Source organism: Cynocephalus volans, chromosome 11 (assembly GCF_027409185.1).
Source record: "Cynocephalus volans isolate mCynVol1 chromosome 11, mCynVol1.pri, whole genome shotgun sequence".
Classification (NCBI taxonomy): Eukaryota; Metazoa; Chordata; class Mammalia; order Dermoptera; family Cynocephalidae; genus Cynocephalus; species Cynocephalus volans.
The window spans coordinates 103,620,552-103,645,582 of NC_084470.1; the positions used below are offsets into that span (position 1 = coordinate 103,620,552).

Below are 25,031 nucleotides of genomic sequence, written 5' to 3' on the forward strand. Positions count from 1 at the left end.
TGAGCTGCGAAGCCACCTTCATTCCATATCATTTCTGGAGCACAGGCATCGGCCAGTCGGCAACTAGGGAGGATTGCTGAGCCCCTCTTTTCCCACCTGGGTGCTGACAGGACAGAGTGGGACCTTGGCCTTGTCCCGGCCTGTGCCAGGTGCTGCAGCCCCTCTCAGGGCCCCCACAGCCCTGCCTGTCCCCCTGCTCTCCTACCCCAGTGCCTGTTTTCAGCGCTGAGGCTGGGTGGAGGTGGGACTAAGGTTTATTTAGTTCCAGACCCTGCAGGGCAATGGGGAGGAGCAAGCCCTGCTTAGGGATCAGGACCCAGCATCCTACCAGGCAAGGCGGCAGGTCTCAGCAAGCCCAGGGGCAGGGGGGTGCTGGCTCCAAGGGGCTCCTCAGCTGCCGGCCACAGTGAGGGATGTAGAGTGTTCTAAGCAGCCTTGTCCATCCTGCGAGGCACTGCCAAGTCTCCTTGTTCATTTTGGCACCTGTCTGAGTCCACAGCAAAATATGCACTGGGGGTGGGGTTCTTTTCCTGGAGGGGGACTCAGGGAGCAAGTAGCTCACCCTCCCACCCCCTTGTGGTCACAGGTAGCCTTTCAGCCCTGAGTATCCCCATTCTTGGTTTGGGCTGAGGGCAGACCTCGGGCTGCCCTTATGGGAACACCTGGGTAAAGTGTGGTTCCAGTGGAGACACAGGCTGGTGATCACTGCAGGAGGCATGGGCCTGGGCTTAGGGGCTACTGCCCCATGTCAGTTCCAGATTCCTCATCAGGACTGAGGTGTGGCACAGGGCCCTGCAGAGACGGCTTGCCCAAGCTGGGGACTAGAGCCACGCGACCTGTGGCAGGCCTAGGCCTTGTGGCTGGAGAGTTCTGACAGCCTCACCTGAGGGGTCTGGGTGCCCACAGCTGCTGGAGCAAGTGCCTAGGTGGACCCCACATCAGCTGCATCCTCCAGGTCCTTGGGCCACTGTCACTGTCGTTGCCTCTCTTGGGAACGAGTTTCTGATGCGGGGGAAACATGGGGCTTCCCAGGCCTGACAGGTGCTGGCCTGTACCTTCCTTCTCCGGTGCTGTGGCCTGTGGTGTCTCTGCAGGGCAGCCGGCATGGCAGGGATCCCCAAATGGGAGGACGGTTGCTCCTGGGTTAAGTCCCCTGGGCCTGTGTCCTTTGCCATGGGCTCCGGCAGAACTTCAGGGAAAAGGGCAGGTGCTGCCCCCAAGGGCCCTGACCACCAGGCAAGCAAGAGTCAGGAGGGCCCAGCTGTGGCCCACAGACCCTTGGGGTCTCAGCTTGAGGAAGCACTGGGGGCCTGAGAGGGGTTCCAGGGAAATCCTGCAGCCCCTCAGCCCCAGGCAGCAGGCCCCAGAGGCCTGGGCTGCAGGAAAGGAACAATGACTTTATTGCCGCCAGGAATCTGCTGTTTGGAGGCATTGCCATGGAGACAGGAAGGCTCTGGGTGGATAAAAATAGCAAACCCAAGAGGGCGTAAGTTCCAAGAACCCGAGGCTCTGAAAAGCAAGGAATACATGTTCTTGCTGCTCACAGATGACAGAGGCCCTGGGGCTGGGAGTCTAGTGAGGGGGCCCGCTGTGCTTCCCGTTGGCTGCCACCCACACTGCATGAGCCCGTAGGTCACTGCTGCCATGGGAGCTCTGTCCCCATGCAGGGTGAGGCATGCATGGCAGGCTCCCAGCAGGAGGTCTGCAAGCACATTCTCTTTCTTTTGAATGGGGCACAGGAGCCTGTAGCACGCCAGAGCCCGTGGGTAGCTTTACAAGTTCTCTTCCTTCCTTGGAACGGGGAAGCGCCTGTGGCCTGGGAGATGCTCTGCTTCCCAGGCCCCTTCCAGGCCGGAACTCCAGGCCTCCAGGCAGCCCCTGATGGGCGGGAAGGCGCAGACCGAGTCTTTGCTGCCTGGGCCTAGGTGCTCTTTTCCTGCCCTGATTTTGGAACAGGGAAGGGGCAGTTGCATGAGAAAAGTTCCCCCTCCCCTGCGACTCTCCCCTTTCAGGGTGGTTTTCATGCCAGGAGCCAGGATTTTCCTTCCAGGCCAGGAGGTTGCCTGGCCTGCTTCTGCTCCTGGGCCAGGACAGGAGAAGGCTTGACCCCTAGAAGCACCAAGTATATAACTGTCTGCATTTCCCTTCAGCTGCATCCCATGCGGGTCTTCTGTGTCTTCATGGGTCCCTCCTCAGTTCCAGGACACAGAAATGGAGCAGGAGATCTGAGGGTCCTGGGCTGCTTTCCCTAGATGGTCACATCCTTGGAGGAGCCCCGCAGCCAGGTGGGGCCTTCTGGGCTGGTGCCGCTTCTGGGAAAAAGAATACTGTTCCAGCATCTGTGGGGGCTCCTCTCCCCCAAGCAGGAACTTCACGGGGAAGGGGGACCTCTCTTCTGACCAGAGTGAGGTCTACTTGCTTCTTTCTCTCGAGAGCACAGGTCCTGGGTGAAATGTCCCTGGGCTCAGGATCCAAGGATGACCCTGGTGCCCTCAGATGGGCTTAGAGTATGGAGGGCGGTGGGGGGAGCACCAATCAATCCAAGAGGCAAGGAAAGCCCATCCAGGGGAGGGCAGCTGTCTCCAGGACAGCAGCAAGCATTGCCTTGGGCAGCCTGGGAGCCCCTTACTTCCTTCATGCCTGTGGCAAGGTGGGGCTGGGTCTCTGCTCCTGCTCCTGCAGTACTGAGTCCTGGGATATCTGCAAAGAGCTGCGGTCCCTACTATTCTGCAGACACCATTGTCCTCAGGGCAGGGGGAGCACTGGGGTCTCGCCTCTCGTGCCCAGGCTACCCATGGCTTGCGGTGGTCTGTGGTTAGAGAGGGGAAAGGGAGCCCCATGTCAGGGAGCTCACTCCCACAAGAAATAGCTCTCATGCCTTATGTAATGACTGAGCTCACTCGATTGCCTGCGAGAAATGACACAGAGAGCGGGAGGGGGCCTGCTCAGGAAACCAAGTGCGGCTCAGATTTACAAGCCAGCTGGGTCCTGCCTTGAAGCAAGAGGGGCCAGGGGCCGTGCAGTGGTGCAAGGTGATCAGAGCACACACCTGGGTCCTCATGGGGGCAGGGGGCCCAGGAGGGGCATGAGGGCAGCAAGGGCTGGTGGGGCCGTGCTGTGGCCGAGGCTGGGGAGTGGGCATGGCTGGCTGCTGGTCAGTTCATTCAGCACGCATGTGCCTGGCCAAGCAGGCCACAGTCCCGAGTCAACCCTTGCCTCGCAAGCCAGGCACCACAGGACCGTGATGTCACAGGAAGGGGGACCCTCCTGAGTCACCGAAGACCCTCTGGGAGCAGCTCTGCAATGGGCTGGCAGAGCGCCCTTTCCCCGCAGCGCCCACTGCCCGCTGCCCGCTGCCCCTCCATTCACCGGACGCCCATCTGGGAACCAGACTGAGGCCCGTGGCTGCCTGGACTCCCCTTCCTCTCTTCCTTCATTGGAGACCCTGCTCCACCCACTGCTCCCCCTCTGCCTCCATGGGGCACATGCAGTGTCCCACCCACCGTGCCAGGCCCCAGCCCCAGGGCCAACCCAGAACCCCCGTCTCCTGGGAAGACCACAGGTTCAGAGAGTGGAAGGGGCTCCAGGGAGGCTGTGGCAGGGGCTGCGGGGCAGTTCTTGGGGCCTGAGTGCACAGCGGGGGGTCCTTAGGGTAGTGCCCCCAGCCACATGGGCACCATCCTGCCAACGGTGTGTGGGTGGGCTGCCCAGCCTGAAGATACCTGGCTGGCCAGTGGCTGGGCCTGGGGGATGTGCCTCGCCTTGTCCATCTATTCACAAAGATTTAATGAGACTCTACTTGGTGCTCGCCACCAGGAAGGCCAGCCGACACTGACAGGCAGAGTGAGGGGGCCACCAGGCAGGAGGAGCCCAGCCCCAGGCCTGGGTCACTGGCCCGGGCAGTGAGCATGGCCAGGGGCCAGATCTGCAGAGGCCAGCAGCCTCTGGGAAGGGTCTTGGACTATGCTCTAAAGGCTCAGGCAGGAGAGAGAGAAGCCCACTGCCCCTCCATCCACTGGATGCCCAGCCGAGAACTGGATTGAGGCCTGTGGCCACCTGAGGGGGTCAAGGACTGTGCTGGGAGCCCAGCATGGGGCAGACCCTGTGCTCAGGAAGTGTGGCTGGAGGAGCTGTGGGCCCAGGAGAGGGGAGGTGGACCATGTCCTGCTGACAAGGGGGAGGGGTGAGCATGGGAGAGTGGTAGGTAGCAGGGGACGAGGGGCAGAGGCTTCCACAGAGGGCTTGTCTGGGAGTGGAAGGTTGGATTCCCTCCGGATAACAGGAAGGTGGATGTCACTGGCTCCTGAGAGATAAAGTGGGTGTCTGGAGGGCAGGACCTGCATGGAGGGGACCACCAAGCCACTGGGGTCTGGCCCTCACAGCTCACCCTGCCCTGTGCCCTCTCAGCAGAGCCCACCTGTCTATGCCCTGCAGCAGGTTGTTGGGCCTCACCTGGGCTCCCACTGCCTACCATCCAGTGACGTGGCAGGTCCCAGGTGCCCTGAGCCTTGGCATGCTCTGGTATGACACAGGAACAGTGATACCACCTGCCTCAGTACCGTGAGGGGGAAATAAGCCCTAGCACTGATGCTCGTGACACATGAATTTCTCCTCTTCTTACCAACAGCGTCACAGCCTCCGGCCTCCGGAAGGTGCTGTGGGCAGTGACACTCCACTTTTAATGGCGCTGGCTGAAACCCTCATGTGGGCAGGGACAGTGCCATGCTCAGCGCTGTGTGCTGGGCTTGGAGGATACTAGTGATGACCAGGCCCTGGCCGGGTCCCCAGCTCCCCTCCCCCACTGAAGCCTCTACGGCCCCCATCCATTTCGTTTTTCATGTGATCTCTTTAGCCAAGTCAGGACTAGACCCCACGGGGACGAGGTGGCTTCCCTGTTATTGGCATGGTATGGCCGCGGCCCCACGTGGGCCATGGCCAGCACAGTGCACATTCCAGAACAGCACAGGATGCTTTGGGGGAGAGGGTCTGGCAGGCAGAGGTGGGACCTCAGGGCAGGGCACCCACACAGGCTCTCTTCTCAGCTCAGTATGCAGCTAGCTCCTCCAGGCTGGGCCTGGAGGGAGTGTCCCACCCACCGCCCACAGGTGGGGGCAAGTCCCAAGGGACAGGCTGTGGGCTGCTCAGGGGGGACCCCTGGGGCGATCAGGGCCATGTGCCCCTCCCTCACTCCTGCTCATTCCCGCTGCTGCGGCACCCTCAGCCCTCAAGGTCCCCTGTGCTGGCAGGGCAGGGGTCTCCTGCAGGGGAAAGGGTCCAAGAGCCAGCCTTGCCTCCCCAGCCTGGGGCCTGGGCCAGGCCACGTTTCACCATTGGAGTGGGTCTGGAGGTAGGGGGTTGGGTGACCATCTGGCTCCCAGGACTGCCCAATGTGCTGCCCAGGCCCTCATACGCCAGGTGGCTTCATCGCCACCCCACCCAGCTTTGTCCAGCAGCTGAGGCCGGGCCTGGGTCCTTTGGACACATCTTGTCATTCTCTGAGCTCTTCCTTATTTCTCATCCTATACTCTCTCCCTGCCCCAGCCCTGGGATCAGCTTTTTCTCCAAAGGTTTCTTTCAGAAGAGAATGGAATTCAGAAGGCAAACTCTGGGTTTTTGCTGTGCTCACTGCTGTTAGGGGTCCCTCCTCTCAGGGCCTCTCTGTGACAGAGCTAGGTACACACATCTGTGCAACACACACATTTACATCTGTAGTTCTGTTTATAAAACCTAACATTTCTGAGATCACATAGGTATTGCTAATTCTAATCCAACACCGCACGGTTAATTTCTCCCTTTCCATATTTTAAATTCTCACCTCTAACAGTGAGAAACCTGACTCTTGTTGCCCTAAAACACTTCCTGGTTTGGTCAAACCTCCCTCCACGCACCACACACAGATAATCCATCTCCCTGCTCCAGTGGATGTCCCCTCACCCTCTTGGGCTCTGACCTCTTGCTCAGGGCTGCCCCCTGGGGATGGCTCTGAGCCTGTCTCCAGGTGCCTGGGGAGGTAAGAGGCTTTGCATCTTACCCCAGAGGGCCTGGCTTCCCTTCCCTCCCTCACACCCTCTGACCCAACCTCTGCTTCCTGGGACTGCCTCCCAGATAATTTACTTGCACTCAGATCTGTCTGCTTTGCAGGGAACCTAAAATAAGGCAAAAGTCTTTTCTAGGTTTCATCAAGTTTATGTTTCTTGAGTAACATTTTTTTCAAATTTGAAGTTTTAAAACAGTCACTCAGCACTTTCCTGACAATGGAAGTTCATTCCTGGCTGCTACTAGGCTTTTCTTTCTGATCCCCAATGAAGGAGGGGTGGCATGGCAGTGGGGGGACAGTAGGGCAGGGTGGAGCAGAGCTGGTCTGCGGTGGGGAAGCTGTGTGTGTTGGGGCTGGTCTGATGCCCATAGTACATTTCTCCAGCTGGGCCTCTGAGCTCCCTGACAAGTAGGGGTACCCCTTTGAATGATGGCACCCTCATCTCTCGGTCCTGAGGGCTGTCCATCCCATCTCCAGGCTGCTGGCTTCTTGAGGTTGGAGTCTCAACTACAAGGCCAGCCCCCAGAGGTCATTCCCTGCCTAAAGCCAGCTTCCCACCACTCTTGCCTCCCCACGGATGGGGTGGTACTGCTCCTACACTAGGGTCATCAGTCTCCCACACAGGAATGGAAGCCGCACAGTGCAGGGCTCGTCTCCTTCTGCTGTCCTGGTGCCCAGCTCAGAGCCTGCAGGGGTAGGAGCTCCACACATGCATGCTTATCCAACAAGGGGACAACCATGGCAAGCTGCCCAACCCATCTGTGTGCCAAGGGCCAGGAAGTGAGCAGGAGGGCCTGGCTCAGAGGTCCCTACCCCTGCCCAAATGTGGAGGCTCCTCTGGACAGGCACCAAGCCCATCCCACCCCACTCCCCGATGTGGCTGTGCCTGTGGCCTGGACCCTCCACGGACTGGCATGGTAGCCTGGCCAAGTGGGCTGGCAAGTGGCATGAGTGGGCGACTGGCCAGAGCAGCTGCTGGAAGTGGGTGGGAGGGAGGAAGGCCAGCAGGTGGGAACCCCCACTGGGCTCAGGGAGAAAGTAGGGCCCTGCCAGCTCTGCCTAGGCACAGCAGCTCTGATCTTTGGTGGGGTGGGGATGGGGTGGGCTACTCCGGAAACTCCATTTTGGGGGGAGGAGGCTTGGAAGTCCAATGAGGGCAGAGGCAGCTTCAGAGGCCAGCCCAAGGCCCTCCCTGCTTCCTAGGGCCCTTCGCCGCCCCTGTCCACAGTACTTTCACCCTCCTGCACACTCCTGCCTGTTTTGCTGGGGAAAGTGTTGTCACCTCATCTGGGCCCTGCAAAGCCAGAGGCACAGATGGAAGTGGAGCATCTGAGTGGACACTGCCCATGCTGGGGGCCATGCTCGGAGCCCTGTCCAGAACTCCTGCTTGGCCAGAAAAGCAAGAGAAATTCCTCCCTTGATTGGAGACACTTCTCAGCTGTCTTAGGTTCTCCAGACACCTTCTTTGGTTGTACAGAATTCAAATCCAGATGGAAGGAAATGACTCCTTCAGGTGCAATCTTACCTTTTTCTGGGTTCCAAAATGTGGGCCAATAAGACCATCTCTAGGAAATCAAATAAGTCCTTTTTCTTTGTTTTTTAAGCATTTGTTTTAAGGTAATACTCTTCTTGGCCTGTCTTCTTAGGTGGGAACAAATACAGACGCTCCTGGTGGGGGCTGCCGATGGTGGGGGCCAGTGAGTGAAAGGAAGAGTGGGCGGGACAGCAGGGGCTGTGATCACAAGGAGGGACAACCCCCCAGGGCACTGGCCAGTAGGGACCAGGGAGAGGGCTCACGTGTCTGTGGCGGGAGCAATCATGTTTTCAAACACCCTGAACCTCAAGCCCTTCCTGGGGTGGTCGCTGCCGCTCGACATCTGCCCCTGTCTCGGGGGCGACCCGAGGCCTGCACAGACTGGCTCCCCAGGGCAGGAACTGTGCACCAGGGGTGCTGGTTTGGGGCCGGTTCCAGCCTCCACTGAGGAAGAAAGGAACAGAAGGTCACGAGATGAAAGTCACCCAGGACAGCTTCAACACCCCTGTCCTGTGAGAAAGTGCCATGCCCAGCTTGCTGGACTGTCCACCTGCATCAGGTTGAGCCAGCTGGGGCTGTGCCCCCCATTCGAGTCCCCACTCCCTGGGCGTCTGCTGAGTGCTGCCTTTCTCTGGGGGCCCTGGTCTTCTCCCTCCCGGCCCTTCCTGGCGCGTGTCTCACCCACAACACAGCCAGTGTCCGAGGGACAGACAGTGGCCTCTCAGTCCGGCCACGAGCCTGGCAGACGTGCAAGCGGCTCCTGGCCCTGGAGGCTGCGAGGTGAGGGCACGCCGCCGCTCCCCGGGCTCCCAGGCCTTCCAGCGAGCTGGCAGGTGGGCGGCTCAGAGAGGTGGGGCCGTCAACCCAAGGCCCGAGCCCCCAGCCCGGGCAGCGGGGAGGGTCACTCAGCGAATGGGCCGCGGGGTCACAGTGTGGTCAGTGCTGCCGGCCAGCAGTGCTGGGGCTAGGGGGTGTGTCCCGCTGCGTCCTGTGGGGGTGTCCCAGGTCACCTGCCTGATGTGTGTCTCCTAACGTGTGGAATCTCACCGCTGTGTGCGGGGCGCCCCGGCCCGGGGACCCCGAGCCCTGGGGCGGAGGCTGCGCTGACCGCCCCGCCCGCCCCTCCGCTGGTCTGCAGTTGTGGCGGGGCCCTATGGGTTTCTGGCCTGGGCGGCGGTGGCGGGACGGGCGCCTTCCCAGACGCGCAGGAAGCGGCCCCCGTCGGAAGGTGGGCCCTGTTCGCCGCCGAAGCAGCTGCCGCCTCCGCCAAGCGGCCTTCGGGTGGGCTGGGGCGGGAGGGACCGAGCCCGCGGGGGGGAGCGCGCGCTGCTGGAAGAGCGGGGCCGGAGCGGGACACTTTCATGGCCGGCGCTTGGCTGAGGCGGACGCGCGGCAACAAACAGCGCAGGGACCGGGCGGCGGCGGCGTGAGCTCAGCGCCGGGCGCACAGTCCGAGCCAGAGCGAGCCGCCGGGAGGATGTACGCCGAGCGCAACGAGCCCCGCGCCGCCGCCGAGCTCTGAGGGCCGCGGGCCAGAGGCGCCTCCGCCGCCCCGGAAGCCTCGAGGGCGGGCGGGCGCGGAGCTGGCGGGCGCGACGCGGGCCGGCCAGAGCCGCCGGGACGAGCCGGGCGGGCGCCGCGCGGTGGGAGGAGCGGGACGGCGTCGGCGGCGGCGGCGGCGGCCCCGCGCCCGCGCCCTCGCTCCTCCCGGGCGGCTCGGGCTTGGCCGCCGCGGTGATTCGCGCCTCGCAGCGCTGGCACCTACGCGGCCCTCCCCTCCCCCGCGAGCCCCAGACCCGCGACCGTTGGCGTTGGCCGTTGGCGGCGCGCGCAGGGTCATGCCCCACGTCTAGAGCGCGGGGGTCGCGCGGGGTCCGGGCGTCGGCGGCGTCGGCGGGCGCGGCTAAGGGCGTGTGGATGTGGGGTCGGCTCGGGCGGCGGCGGGCTCCAGCAGCGGGACCCTTTCTCCCCGCCCGACCTTCCCCTTCGCGCCCCCGGCGAGGCTGAGGGCACGACCGTGATCTGCCGGGAGCCGGGGGCGGGAGGCGGCCGGGGTCGGCGTCGCGGGCGCCGCCGGGGGCCGGGCGCGCGGAAGCAGGAGCGGCCCGGGGAACCGGAGCGCACCATGGAGGCGGCGGCGGGCGGCCGTGGCGGCTTCCAACCGCACCCGGGGCTGCAGAAGACGGTGGAGCAGTTCCTCCTAAGCTCCATGAGCTCGTTGGGCGGCCCGGCTGCCTTCTCGGCGCGCTGGGCCCAGGAGGCCTACAAGAAGGAGAGCGCCAAGGAGGCGGGCGCGACCGCGGCGCCGGTGCCCCTGGTGGCGGAGCCGCCGCCGTGCTGCACCTGCCCGCCATCCAGCCGCCGCTGCCTGTGCTGCCCGGCCCTTCTTCATGCCGTCCGACCGCTCCACCGAGCGCTGGGAGACCGTGTTGGAGGGCGAGACCATCTCGTGCTTTGTGGTGGGCGGCGAGAAGTGCCTGTCGCAAATGCTCAACTCTGTGTTGCCGCGACTTCTCATTGCAGATCAACTCAGTGTGCGATGAGCTGCACATGTACTGCTAGTGCTGCACGGCTGACCAGCTGGAGATCCTCAAAGTCATGGGCATCCTGCTCTTCTCGGCGCCCTCGTGCGGGCTCATCACCAAGACGGAGCTGAGCGCCTGTGCAAGGCGCTGCTCTACATTGGCGCCTACCCGCTGCCCTGAAAGAAGGAGCTGGCCGCCGGCCTGGCGCTGGGCCTGGAGCTCAGCGAGCGCAGCGTCCGCGTGTACCAGGAGTGCTTCGGCAAGTGCAAGGGGCAGCTGGTGCCCAACTCTACAGCAGCCCAAGCGCCGCCTGCATTCAGTGCCTCGACTGCCGCCTCGTGTACCCGCCGCACAAGTTCGTGGTGCACTCGCACAAGACCCAGGAGAACCGGACCTGCCACTGGGGCTTCGACTCGGCCAAGTGGCGAGCCTATCTCCTGCTGAGCCGGGACTACAGGAGCAAGGAGGAGCAGGCTCGTCTGGGCCGCTGCCGGGACGACGTGAAGGAGAAGTTTGACTATGGCAACAAGTACAAGCAGCGGGTGCCCCGGGTGAGTGTTCCCAGGCCTGGGAGCTGGGCAGGCCACACCCGGTGTGGAGGGCCCTCCTGGGCCAGGGGCTCTAGTCTCCCAAGGCTGGCACCTGCGTTACTGCCTTACCCCACGTCTTAGGGTTTTGTTTTGTTTTAAGGAGATTCAGGGCAGCACCAGTGTCCCCATCAACAGGGCCAGATGGCCTGGTTGGAAGGCCCTCTTGCCTGACCACCATGACAAGCCTGCGTAGGGGCTGGAGGCCTGGCCTGGTGGGTGGAAAAGCCCCCCTGAGGCCCACAGCCATTGCTTGGATAGGCCGGGAGGGCGCTCGAGAGAGAAGCCTGCCCCATACTCGGCAAATTCGATTTGGGTGGACCCAGGCCTCGAGCCACAGCCCAGGTCTTCTTTGGGGTGTCCAGATGGGTTGGGGTGAAGGTTGCTCCCTCACCCCAGAAGCCTCCCAGATTGCAGACAGAGGGGTGCCTGCCCTTGGTCCCCAGGAGACAGTTTTGGCAAGGCGGGGCCTGGTTTTGTTTCCCTGTTTGTGCCTTGAAGTCTTGGGACACAGACACAAAAATGAAGCCAGGTGTCCGGGCTGCAGGGGCAGGGGGCCAAGACTTGGTGACTCCAGCCCTGGGCCTGCCAGGGAGCAAGTCCCAGAGGCCCTGGGCGGAGTCGAGGGCGAGGGCCACTGAGCTCCCAGCTTGGGGCCTGATCAGCGGGTAGTGTTGGAGTTACTGGCGCCTGCGATTTGTTTTGGACTTGCCCGTTTCCTTCTCTGCCTTTCTGAAATGCAAAAGGGCGCCAAGTGGAAGGGTCCTGGTCGTGGCTCTGTTGTTTGCCAGGAGGAGGATCTGTGGGATCCGGCTTGGACAGCTTGTGACCCACTAGATGCTGAAACCGGTCACTGGGGGTCCTCAGGGACTTTCTGTTGCACGCCCCCCCAAAAGTACTTGTAACTTTTCTTTGACACGTCCAGGTTTATTAATTTGCACACACACAGTGCTGTATTGGCTCAGCTATTTTTTGGAGGCCTAAATAATTCAGCTATTGCATCAAGCTTTTTTTTCTAAATCTGTGAATAGATGCTCCAGCCTGGTTTTCTCTGGGCGCCCCTCCAGCGGAGTGTCAGAGTTGTGGGAGGAGGGGCTGTGGAAGCGAGGGACTGTTGCCTCTGCTTGGAGGGGGTCGCATGCATGTGTGCATCTGTGTGTGTGCAGTGGTGTTTCTGTCCCGGACTAGGGCAGTGCGCCAGTGGCCACTGGGTGCAGACCCCTGGGGGATGGGTGAGGATGCTGGTGGCCATTTCTTTCAGGTGGGGAGGTGGTTGTGGGTGGACACGATGGGTGCTCCCAGTGAGCCGAGGGCCTTTCTGTTTGGGGTGCCCACACCCTCACCAACTTCTGTGGCCTGAGGAAGCTAGTGGGCTCCCCAGGGACTGTGGTGAGGAGCCCGGGCGGACCGTGGCGCTGGTCGTCGGCGAGGCCCGAGCTGCTGGGAAACGTTCATGTTACCGATCTCCAGCGTGTTGAACAGGGGATCTTGTCTGAGCAGGGTGTGTCTTGTCTTTGTCCGAGTCTGGGTCATTTGTGTATTTGTGGTCTTTTTGTCTTCCTGGGCTTTGCAGGGGCCCGGTGGAGTGGCCAGCAGGGCCTTTTTGTCACAGCTGCTGTAGAGTGGAGCCCAGGACTGGCCTCTCCCTCCCTTGCAGCAGGCCCTGTGGTTCTGGGTGAGGGGTCCTGAGGCTCAGGGCAGGCCTGGCCAGAGCTTGCGGCCCAGGTGCCCCTTGAGGGGAAGGCAGGACGTCCCCAAGCTGTGGTCCTAGAGACAGGCCAGGCCTCCACTTGGGTCACCTTGGTAGAAGTTTTGGAGAGGCCTTTCTCTTTCAGTGCCTTCTCTAGCACGACTCTGAAGTCCAGTTTACTGATTAAAAAGACATTCCTTGAGTGGTGAGTGTGAGTGACTGGGGTGTCCATGCCTGAGTGGCAGTCCCAGCCCTGCCCTCACAATGGTGGCGTGGACTGGGTCCCTGCACATTTGCCAGCTCCTGCATGCCTTCCTGAGGAGGGACCAGACGGCCACTGTCCACTCCTTGTGGGGCGCTCGGGCTCCAAGCCTCGCCTCTCTTTAAGTTCTCGATGGTGCAGCGGCTGGGCTCCCCTTGCTCAGTGACCATGCCATTGGGAGGTCTGAGCTACGTGGTCCCCTCTAAATCTCCCTCTACAGCAGCATGCTTGTCTGTGTACGTGCCAGGGGCACGACGTGAGAAGGGGGTATCTCTCTCAAGGTGGGCGTGGACCCATGGCTGCCCAGACCCCACTGGTCCTAGGAGGAGTGGCCTGGGATGACCCCCCGAGCCCCACCCGTAGCCCCACTGCTGATCTCCTTTGGCTCCTCCCAGTTGCCTCTTGACAGCTTGATGGGATATGTTTTGATTTCTTCACTTCTTTTGTAGCTTATTTTAATATTTTTGATCTATGGAGGATGAGGCAGAAGGAACAAAAAATGTACTGGAACTCTCTTTGCAGGGGATGCTGCTTCCAGCAGGTCTTTGGGCCCTGCTGAGTGGGAGTGAGCCTTCTGGTTGTTTGTGTGAGGTGAGGTGTGGTCCCGGTCTCCTGCTAGGGTGGACTCGGTGATTTTCCCAGTTTCTCTGGAACCCTGATTCCTCTGCCCGCCCTGCTTTCTGGGTGGGCCTGGTTGTGGTGCGGTCATGGTTCCTGTGTTCATCCCAGTGTGGAACCGGGTGGGAGGCAGGGCTCCAGCTTTGAGCCCTGGGGGGGCCCTGTGCAGGCAGGAGGCTGTGCCTGAGGCCTGGCATGTCAGTGGTGCTGTGACAGTGTGAGGGATTGGCAGTCTTCCTTGGTCATGTCTCCCTAATGTCATAGGGGGCTCAGAGGAAGTGTTCACTGCTGTCCCGGCTTCCTGCTGGTGTAGCTTGGATGACCACGTGCGCTACCTGGGAGTGCCGCAAGTCACCTCTTAGGGATTCCTATGGCTGTTGTCATTGCGGGGTATCTGCAGTGAGCCAGCCCAGCTCTGGAACCTGGGGGTTGGTCTCACATCTCCACTCTGTCCCTCGCTGTGTGACCTTGAGTGAGTTGCCTAGCTTCTCTGTGTCTCAGTTTCCTCATGTGTAAACTGGGGACTAATGTTTTATTGATCTTGGGTGTTTAATGTGTTGAGTGTCACAGGTGGGGTCTGTACTGGTCCTTGCTGCTTGGAACACATGGCAAAGAGACAGGAGCCTTTACCTCTCCATCCTTCCCTTTTCTTTGGCCTGGTCAAATCTGTCCCTCTCTTGGGTTGTCTGATGGCCATTGCACGAAATTGGACTAAATCTTTTCATTGTCATAGATTGCTGTCAGTAAGAAAAGTAGACATACGGTGGCAGTTTGAGCTGCCAATTGGCCCGCTGCCTGGGACACGACTTCTTGTCCCACGGGGCCTCTCGCTGGGTAGCCAAGCACTTCCTTTCAGGCTGACGACAAGGTGGCATGGTGCCTCCCTCGGCCAGAGCAGTGTCCACCGCTTCTGTGTTTGAGAAACAGGCTCCTAACTACTGTGTGTGGTTTTGAATATCCTTGTGAGTGAAGAATTTCTGTTGTTACATTATTTCACCTCTGTCTCCATACGCCTGAGGTCTTCAAGGGGTCTTTGTTAGAATTGCTCATGTGTGTGACCAATGTCAGTCCGTGGTGCATGGAGCCGTGCGCGGCAGGCATGGCGGTGTGGATTGTCTGAGTTCCTGACAATTGGTCCTGCAGTGGGGGGGGCTGGGGCCCTGCCTGCCCCTCCTGTGCTTTTGGCTGGCCTGTGCTGGGTGCAGAGCCTCACACAGCTCGTTCTCTGGGCACGGTTCATTGTCCCATCCGTCTGACAGTCTGTCCTGCTGGTTTCCAGGATCCCCTGGGAGCTGGGCTGGGTGCCTTGCCTTCTGGGGTCAGCAGGATCACTGAGTCGCTCCCCTGCTGCTCCTTGGGTGCCATAGTCAGCATGCGGCTTTGGAGAGTAAGGTCGCTGACTGTGCGGCATCTGTTTCTCCACCTCCCTGAAGCCAGTTTGTATAATGTCTGTCTGAAACGTCCGTGAGGCAGACAGGATATGGCGCGTGAGGAAGTTTGGATGAAGTGTGAGCCGGGCCCCACCCTGTAGCCGGGCGTGGGGGCCAGCCCCAGCCCAGGTTGAGCCCTGCGCCCAGGGGGACCTGGGGGGAGGTGGCAGCGGGTCCGGGGCCTGCACCCTGGCCATCTGGAAGGAGGTGTCCGCAGCCTGGCGGCTGGGCTTTCTGCGGCATTGTGTCTCTTTCTAAGGATTGCAAAAGTTTAGGGAGGATTTCTCCACTAGAAGTATTATGCAAGTTTCAAGTGAAATGTTTTATAAGAGTTTCTTTGTTTTGAGTCAAAATACAGTGGCTGAGTTATTTCCTGAAGATCTTGGACAGCTGAGAAAGAAGAATGTCCCGCTCTTCCTCATCCTCTCGTCACTAGGGCTCGTGGAGCTGGGGACCGACCGGAGACAGGCCTAGCTTTTCACCGTCACACCTCCCTCCCAACTGCTGCTGGGGGTAGTTGTCGGGTGGGGCCTCCTTCCCACCCTGGCCATCACCTGTCATGTCCCTGGGGACACTTTATTGACTGTGTAAGCCTGGCCGAGGTCTACCCCTACCTTTGCACCTGACCTCAGGGAAGCTTGGTTCCTCCTCTGGTGACTGGGTGCTGCTCTGGCCACCTTTCTCCTTGCTCTCTGTTGTGGGTAACTCAGGTCACCCTCAGGAAGTACTTGGCACGTCCTGGGGGCCGGCGCGTAGTAAGCGATAGCTCTTAGTGCTGCTTTTTTGTGAATACGGAGACAGTTCCTGAAGAGCTCTGCTTTCCAGAGCCTGTTTGTTTGTTGCACTGTACGGTACCTGATGCTTTTCCAGGAGGCCTCGCTGGGGGAACGGGGTCTGGGGGTCCCCCAGCTCCAGGCTCATCACCACTTGCATCTACTTACTTACTGAAATGAAGGACCAAGACTTGGGTGTGAATTTTCGGTGAGACTTGTGGGTGACAGTAGTAAAACCTAGGAGAAGGCCCAGGGTGGACGCAGCACCCATGCCTTTCACACCCTCAGGGGACTTGGTGGCACCCGGCACCTGTAACCTGCAGCATGTCCTACCCTGCCTGGGATGAGTTATTTAATGAGTCACGTGGCATCGGGAGGCTGATTTTTATTATGTCGTGGGTGCGACTTTCCCGGTGGGCACCCCGTGTGTGCTGGGGTCAGGGGCTTCTCTGTGTGGGGCACTGTGCTGGGGCTTCCTGGTGGGGCTGCTGCAGAGTCAGGGCGGCTTGGCCTGGGAAGGTTGCAAGGAATTGCACCTGATCCTCCTCATCCAGAGAGCCTGAGCCTTTCTCGGACAGCAGTTTGTTCTTGCACTCCTGTCAGTGATCCCATGGCCCGAGGCTCCTCAGCATGGCAGTGGGCGGGCACCGTCGCTGCCCTGCCACTCACAGCCCACCCTCGGCTCTCTGGCTCTAACAGTTGTGGTGGGTCCCAGCTGACTGGACCGTGTTGGGCCTCTGTGTCCTGGACATGCTTTTCTCTGTGCCACCCTGACCGGTTCGTGGCCTTGTCCATCTCCTGTGCTGCAGCACTGGTTGTGTCCCTGGGCTCCCGCTTCCCTGCCCATCCCTGACACCCAAGGGTGGTGCTCCTTGGTCTGTGGCGTGTCCAGCCCCACAGCTCACCTCTGCAGAAGTGGCGAGAGCCAGGGTGCCAGGGTGAGGGACTCATGCTTGTTTGTTGAAGGTGAGCATTGGGTCTGGACTCTGACCCCTGGCTTGAGTGTGAGGGGGAGTGTGCCGGACAGGGTGGGGGCAGCCTGGCCCCCTGTACAAGCTGTGGGTAGCACACCCGACCACATGTGGTGCAGAGTTTGTGCATCTCCTGAAGCCCCTTGGGCTTGCTTCCATGCGTCCCCCCGGACCGGCAGTAACCAAAAGAGGGTCACGCCTAGAGCCTGTGTTGTCAGCATTCGGGGCTGCAGCAAGGTCTCTGTGCCAAAGAGGCTGCAGGGGGTCCTGCTGTCTCCCCTTCCTCTCTCCCTCCAAAGGTGTGCCCTGCTGGGGCATTCTATGTACCTGGGTGGGGGTGGGGGCTTTGCAGAGCCCGCCCCAGGCTAATCAGCCTTTCTGGGGAGGGGGCCTGGGTGAAAGATGCCCAGGACCTCCACGCTGGTGTAACTGGACACTTGGGAGGTGGGGACCCAGGGCCGTTGCCTAGGGCCTGAGGCACTGTTGGCCCCATCTTTACTCTGCCTCACCTGCTGCCTCCCCTTCTTGGAGTTACAACCTGTGTTGCCCAAACCATTAAAAAAATTATACTCCCAAGTTGAATGATATGCAAATGTAGTCAGTTAAGCGAGGGGATTTTAATTAGCAGTTTCAGTTCATGTGTGAAGTGCCTTGCCTTAATTACTTGACAGTTTTGTTGTAAATTTCCTAAGTGTTTTTTTGCAGAAATATCAGAACTGTGATTTTTTTTTAAAAAAAACATTCTTGTATGCAAAAAGTGTTGCCTAGCTGCCTGACCCTCATGGATTTTGTCTCAATTTATAAAGCTTTTTAAACTGTGAAAACAAGGTGAGCCCCGTGGGCTGCCTTGTGGCGGCTCTGTGAGTTAAGCTGCGATCTGTGTTTTCCCGTGCACATGCTGGTGGGGGGGCCTGCTGGTGGGGGTCTTGGGCTCCCTGCGTGGAGAGCATGCAGAACTTTCCTCCCAGGTTGGATCTGGGCAGCTACTGGCAGTGCCTTGCCCCAGGGTTGGGAGACCTGCAGAGGAGTCAGGAAGGTGGGGCCTCTGAGGGCCAGCAGTCACGGAGCTCAGGCTGGGGGACCTACACGGGTGGGCACGGGCACGCCCCTGGGGTTCCTGAGGCCTGCTGTTGTGGCTGGATGTTTGTTTGCACTGCCTTGGGGCGTTCATGGTTTAGTTTTTGAGAGGCGAGAATTCCTGATCTCAAAGTTCCTTTCCTGATCACTGAGAGCCTTTGTCCCCGTTGCCTTGAACCAGAGGCAGTTTCCACAGCACTGGGGTTGGGTAAGACCTGCCTGTGTCCAGGCTCTGTCCACTGGTGCCCTTTTCAACCACTGGCTGGGCCCCTGCCCTCTCTGCCAGGATGTCCCAGTGTGAACAGGAGGTTGGTGCAAATTATTCTTTCAGCTGGATTCAGAATATGCTTTAATTTGCTTGTTCTTAAAGTTGTCTCCCGTGTGGGGCAGGGTGTCCTGTATGATTTTTTAGTGCCCCACATTTACTTGCCTGATTGAGCTTGATGTCTCTGGTATAAATAAGTTTTTAACAATTTAAACATTTTTATTTGAGTTGTGATTTATTTGGTGACTTACTCAGCTCTGAATGAGGACTGGATCTGTTTTCTCTCAGGCATGTCTGTGATGTCCTGTGCCCTCCTTTTCTCTATGAGGCATGCTCCCCTGGGGCATAGGAAAGAGGCCTAGGACCCAGCAGGATAGCCCCATGAAGTGGACGGCTGTTTCTGGAGTTCCGTCCTGTTTGTCCGGCCCAGGCTTCTGGGATCTCGGCCTTTGGGAGGGTGAAATGGCCATGGGGGTGTGTAACGCACAGGAGAAGTGGATGGAGGGAGTGAGGGAGGGAGGGCAAGCGAGCAAGGTCCTGGAGAAGTGGGGGAGGGGCTGCACCCAGAGCAGGCTCATGTCCTGGGGGGAGGTCCCATCTGCGCCTTTCCGAATAGCCTCGAGAAATGTGGGCTTGGTTTCCTTGGCTGGCTAGATGGGAATGTGTTTGCAACACTAAATTTTCAAAAGCAAATGGCAGGTGAAGAGCTGGAGGGGGGTGGCCACTTGGTTCACCCGCCTAGTCCGACGTGAAGGTGGTGGCTGCAGGGACGAACTCACAGGCTGGTCCCCCAGGCAGGGCTTCCTGGGCTGCTGAGATCCACAGTAAAAGAAACCAAGTGGATTTTAAGATGTGAAGCTCTCTTCAGCCTGACGGGACTGCGCAGTAGTAAAAAGTGCACTTGGGGCTGTGGGATGCGAGGCTGCCCTGACGGCTCCCCCTGCAGCTGTAACCCACCTGAGGAGCGGCAGTGAGACTCCGCATCGTTGGGGAGGAGTGTGGCATCTTGTTTCCATGGTCAGGTAAAAGGCAGGAGTGAACCACTACTATTTCCCTGGAAACGTTTGAAGCCAGGGTGGAGGATGCCCACGTGTGCGTGCCAGCCTTGCCACCACAACTCCCTTCCTGCCCCCCTGCAAGGGCGGCCCTGCCCTTTCCTCGGCGCCTGGGGCTGCAGTGCATCCTTACGGTCTGGACCCTGTGGTGCCTAGCCACCCCAGGGTCCCACGCTTTGTGGAGCTCTGTGGCTGTGCTGCACACTTGGCCTCTCTGTTTTCTGCTGAGACTTCAAAGCTCATGGGAACAGAAGACCAGGAGGCCGTGAGTCTGGAGAGGCAGGGCTAGCCAGGTCCCTCTCCACTCCCCGCACTTCCCCACGGGCCGGTAGGGAACGTTTCCTTTCACTGTCTTTGTGACTGTGGGTCTTAAACTTGTCCGTGCACTTATATAAAAACAGTTTTATGTGGAAGATTTCAAGCTTACCCCAAAGTAGAGAGACTAGCTTAGTGCACCCCATGTACCCAGTTCCGCAGTTATCTGCACGCTTACTAATTTGTTTCATCTGTCTTCTTCCTTTTTTTTTTTTGCAAAGGGACTAGGTTTTTAAAGCAAATCCCAGGCATCATCTGATTTCATATTTAAGTGTTTTAATATCTATGTTAATAGATATGGAATTAGAAAAAGTCATAACCATGACACCATTAAGATGCCCGACAACATGAGTGGAATTCCTTAGCGACAGCCTGCGTTCAGGTCCCTGCTGTCTCAGAAAGGGTCTATGCTACTGCTTTTCAGAATCCAGGGACAACATCGCGTGTGGTTGACGGATCTACTGTGTTTGCATCTGTGTGCATGTCTGTGTGTGTCTCTGTGTTTGTGATTGCATGTGTGTCTGTGTGCATGTCTGTGAGTACTTGCCTGTGCATGTATGTGTGTACTTTTATCTGTGTGATCATATCTGTGTTTACAGGTCTGTATGCATGTATGTCTGCATTCAAGTTTGTGTGTGTATTTGTGTGCATGTCTCTGTGTGTGTCTGCCTGTGTATATGTGTGTGTACTTGTTTACACTTATCTGTGTGCATGTATGTCTGCATTCATGTGTGTGCTTGTGTGTCTGTGTGTGTGCATCTGCCTGTGTGTGTACTTGTGTCAGTGTGCACTTCTCTGTGCATACATTCACTAGTGTTTTTGTGCATGTGTGTGTCTGTGTGCATATCTGCCTGTGTATGTATGTGTGTACCTATGTCTGTGTGCATGTGTGCCTGCATTCACATGCATTTGTGCATGTGTGTGCACACGTGTCTGTGCATGTCTTTGTATGTGTTTACTTGTGTCTGTGTGCACACGTCTGTGCGCATGTGTCTGTGTGCACACTTCTGTGTGCATGCATGTCTTCATTCACACATTTATGTGTGTATCTATGTCCTTGTCTGCCTCTGTGTGTGTGTGTGTGTGTGTGTGTGTGTGTGTGTGTGTGTGTGTGTGTGTGTGTGTATGTGTGGTGCTGTGATCGGCTTGTATGGACAGTCCCAAGTGCTGTCCTGAACATGGCAGTGGTGACATTTTTTCCTGTTTAGAGGCAGCAGGGGTGGGAGAGGTCAGAGTATGGTCATCAGATCTGCTGGCCTTGGAGCCAGATTCTCCCCCTTGTGGAGGGACAGCCTCCTCGCCTGGCATTGGGACCAGGTGTGCCCATCAGCACAGCCACCAGCACCCACCAGGTTCTCTGGAAGTGGAAGTGGTGAGCCCTTGTAAACGTATGAGCTTTTCCCTGTACATGTGTCATAAGAAAAGCAGTTGGCACATGGTTCGCTGAAGGATCCTCAAATGGTAGAGAAAAGGGCAGAGTAGAGTGGCCAGTCCCTGTGGTACTGCCCTCACCTTAATCTCCACCACACTGACTGGAAGTGTTTTTCTTGACTGGCTTTTCCCTTATGTACCCCATTGTACAGTCTGCCTTTCCCCTGAGTGCAATATTGAAAGTACTTTCCTCTCTTGCTAGGTTTTCTATAGGAATATTGTTCTTTCTTTCAGGAGATAAGCTATAAAATAGCACATGATGACAACATTCAAGTGGTACAGAAGGCCATGAGAGAAAAACGGAGATGCAGCACGGGTGATGTTGTTCTCGGTTACTGCAGGTGGATGCGGCATGCTGTTCTGTGCCTGTCCTTCTTGCTTCCTGTCTTTTGGGGTATCAGTGGTGCTGGGTGCTGCCTTTGGCTGTCCACATGGTATTTCCGAGCGTTTGCTGGTGTTGAGGGTTCTGGAGTTTCTCTAGTGTCTAGGGCATATGCTATTTTTTGTTACTGTAAGTGGTGCTTCAGGGCTTGTCTTAACAAACTTGCAACATAGGAGCTTCCTTATGCAACACGCACCAGCAGGAAATGTCATGTACTCTGCAGATCAGCTGCTTCATCTCTGCCCTGTTAAGAGAGGCAGCATACCCCTGTTTCTGTCTTCCTGTGCCCCTGCAGGGTCTCCATCCCAGGAGCCTCCCTTCCCTATGTCTGCCCTGTGGGGCAGCAGGGTGGTCACCAAGCTGTGTCCCAGGATCCCCAGTCTTTGGTGCTTGTCTGTGCAGGGCCCTCTAACTTGGCGCTGTCATCAGTCTGGCTGGATCCCTGTCACTGCTGTGTGGCTTTGCTGCATCCCTGTTCTTGTGTTAGTGGACATTTGGGCTTCCGGTGTGGCTTCCTCCGTTTAAGTGTATAGAGTGTTGTTGGGTACATCTTGGTGCACGCGTGTGCACGAGCTGCATGTCTATGTGGACCACGGACCTAGGAGTAAAGTGGCTTGATCAGAGGGTGCGTAGATCACACCAGGCTGTCTTCTGAAATGTCCCTGTCCTGCCTTCCCCTTTGTCATGTGACACTGGGCGTGGTGAGTTTCTTGCAGATCTGGCAGGTCAGAGGGATGCCCGCTTGTCACCCTTCTGTTTGTTCACATTGGACGTGCACTCACACAGATACAACTTACGCCTGGATGGATTTCTCTTGCATCTTAAATCATGTGGGCTGACCATGTTTGTGCTTAAGTCTTTGTGCGTGTTCTGATCACTTATATAATAGGCCCTGAGGTCCCCAAGAGGCAGGGCCATTTCAAAGACTGTCGGTTTTACGTATTACCAAAACTTTTTTCTATATTGTGTGCCAATTTACACACCCACAGAACTGTAAAGAAGCTACCCATTTTCCCACCTCCTTAAGGTCCTGTTATTTAGAATAGCTTTGTTACTTTGGCAGGTGGAAAGTCACATTGAGTTGTATTTCTTTTCTTTCTAGTGGGATCGACCATTTTGTTATTTTTAGTGCTCTTTTCTGTAATTTGCCTTGTGCATATTATTTTGTTGTTGTTGTGGCAAAACAGACATAATGTAAAATTTACCATTTTAACCATTTTTAAATACACTTCAGTGGCATTAAGCACATTCACTCTGCTGTGCAACCATCACTGCCGTCCATCTCCAGAACTCTTCGTCTTCCCAAACACGAACCCCGACTGCTCCCTGTCTCCCTCCCCGAGTCCTGGCAACCTCTTTCTGCTTTCAGACTCTGTGGATTTAACTACTCTTGGGACCTCACATGAGTAGTATCATATGGTACTTGTTGCTTTGTGACGGGCTTATTTCACTGAGCATAACATCCTCAAGGTTCACCCGTGTTGCAGCATGTGTCAGAATTTCCTCCTTTTTTGAGGCTGAATAATAATTCCGTTGTATGTGTGGTGCACATCTTGCTTACCCACTCATCTGTGGGTGGACACTGAGCTGCTTCCATGTTGTAGGTGCTGTGAATATGCTGCTGAGAGCACGGGTGTTCCAATAGCTCCTTGAGACCCTGCTTTCAGTTCTTTTGAGTATAGACCCAGAAGTGAATTGCTGGATAATGTGGTAATTCTATTTTTAACTTTTTGAGAAACTGCCAGACTGTTTTCTGCAGCAGAACCCTGTTTTGCACTCCTGCCAGCCGTGCACGGGATTCTCACTCCTCCATGTCCTGCCCATGTCGTTATCTTCTGTCTTCCTGATGGTAGCTATCCTGTGGGTATGAGGTGGTGTCTCCCTGTGGCTTTGATATGCATTTCCCTGATGATCAGTGGTGTTGAGCATCTTTCCATGTGCTCATGGGCCATCTGTGTGTCTTCTTTGGGAGCTCTGTCCAAGTCCTTTGCCCATTTTGAATTGGGCTATGTGGATCCATTATTTTGGTTGTAGTTCTCTCTGTTCTGGGTATTCATCGCTTCTCACTGTCATAAGTGAGTGTCTCCACTGTTGTAAGTGACCTTCTCCTGGTGCATCTGCTGAACGTACCTGGTTTGGCTGCTCTCTATTACTGGTGGGCTGCCCGCAGGTCTCTGCTGTGGTATGTTGGGAGGCAGGAACGTCTTTGTGCCGGAATCTTCTTTATAAGAGGAGACCCTGCACATGATAGTGCCCAGGGCTGCCTGTGAGTTTTCTGTCCCTCTGTGCTGGGCAGGGACTGTGCCTGGGATTGCCAGGTGCTCAGGGAGAGGGTGCCTGCCCCATGCAGAGGTGACTGCAGCCTGCTGGGATGGAGGCTGTGAGAGTCATGGTGGGAGTGAGTCTCCGAGTGGAAGTGTGGCCTTGAAGCACAGCAACAAGCAGGCCTGAGTGTGGACACTGTTTTCTTGCAGAGGTCCTGCTGTGTGCCTGGCCTGTGACAGCCACGAGAGAGAACATGCTGGTGGGCCTGGGGTCCAGTCTGGTGGTCTGGAGACCCTGCCTTGCCCACTGTGCCTGGACTGCCTTTGCCTCTTGGGGAGGCCTGTGTCAAAGCTGTGTGTGTGTGTGTGTGTGTGTGTGTGTGTGTGTGTGTGTGTGTGTGTGTGTGTGTGTGCGCGCGCGTGGAGAGGGCAGGGCCTAGACAGATGGCTGTCTCAGTCTGGGGACAGGGAAAGGCGGCAGGAGGGCTTCGGGTTCCAGGTGGGCCTGGTACTGATTTCGCTTCTCACTCTTCAGTCTGCCTTCTGCCAGACTTGGAGAAAGTTCTTCAGGAAGAGATGGGCTCACCGAGAGTGAGACTTCTCGCCACATGGGGGTCTGCACTCCTTCCTCCTCCTTAATCTCTCTGCCAAAGTTGGGCTGCGTGGACCCAAGGCAAGGTGTTGGTGTCCTGGCACCTCCTTGAAATGTCTCCCTGGCATGGGGTGCAGCTGCTAGGCAGGAGGGACATCCCTTCCCTGACCACTCAAGAGTAGGGACAGCCCACGGGTTGGACCTCGACTTTCCCTGTAGAGTGAGAGGAGGGGAGCCCGGGGCCTGCTCCCGGCCCCAGCACTGCGCTTTCTCCTTCCTGGACTCGAGAGGTGCTTGGGGCATGCACAACTGACCTATGGCCAAGTCCAGTCTGGCTGTGGGAAAGAGGTGACCACGACCCTGGCCCCTCTACCCGCCCCCCACCGCTGCCTGGTGTTGGTGTTGGCGTCTCCCTGATGGGCTAGCTCGCTTCCGTCACCTGGGCCTGTAGGCTAGGGCCCTTTCTCGTCATGTGTTCGGCTGTGTGACTCTGTTGGTTTCTGGGAGGCTGTTGATGAGCGTGTTGTGTGAGTGACTATGGCTCTGAGACTTGTAGAGTATGCTTGTGGGACCTTGTGTGGAACAGCCACGTCCCTTCCCTGCAGCCCAACAGGCTAGGCCAGCTCCCTGTCCAGGTAATGAGGCCTTGAGGATTGGGAGGTGGAACCTGGGGCCTGGACAGTCACCTCGGCCAGAATGGGCGGTGCCCATGCTGCCCACTTCCCCGTCCTCGGGGTTACACTGAGAGCAAGGCGGTGTGTGGAGAACCAGCTTGGAGACCCCTGATTCTGTCTGCTGTTGCTGGGGCTGAAAGCTTGGGAGAGACAGAGTCAGTGGGAAGGGTTATGGCACCAGCATTGTAGATGGACTCTAAGCTGCAGTCTCCCTGGGGCCTTCCCATCCTTCTGCCACTGTTGTCCAGGCCCACAGGCACGTTGGATTTGTCCATTACTGCACTAGAGAGTTGACCTGGAATTTGAGATCTGTTTATAGTGGGCCAGGGTTTGTTGCAGTTGAGAGAATTTGGAATTTTGGGAGTTGAATTTCATAATGCTGTTTTGGTCTGCGTGATTTTTGGCTGCTTGTTTCAGAGAAACCGCTAAACACGGCTTGGATGTTAATGGCGCTCATTGTCCTGTACAAGCTGAAACAGGCTTGGGGCAGCCTTGAGTTACACCGGGGCTGTCCCTGGGGCCTGACATCCACTCACAGGTGTTCCTTGT

At 57.7% G+C, this 25,031-nt stretch overlaps 1 pseudogene; it reads left to right on the top strand.

Annotated features, from left to right (window-relative positions):
- The first annotated feature begins 9,696 nt into the window (after window positions 1-9,696).
- Window positions 9,697-10,767, top strand: LOC134390200 (ski oncogene-like; annotated as a pseudogene).
- The last annotated feature ends 14,264 nt before the right edge of the window (window positions 10,768-25,031 follow it).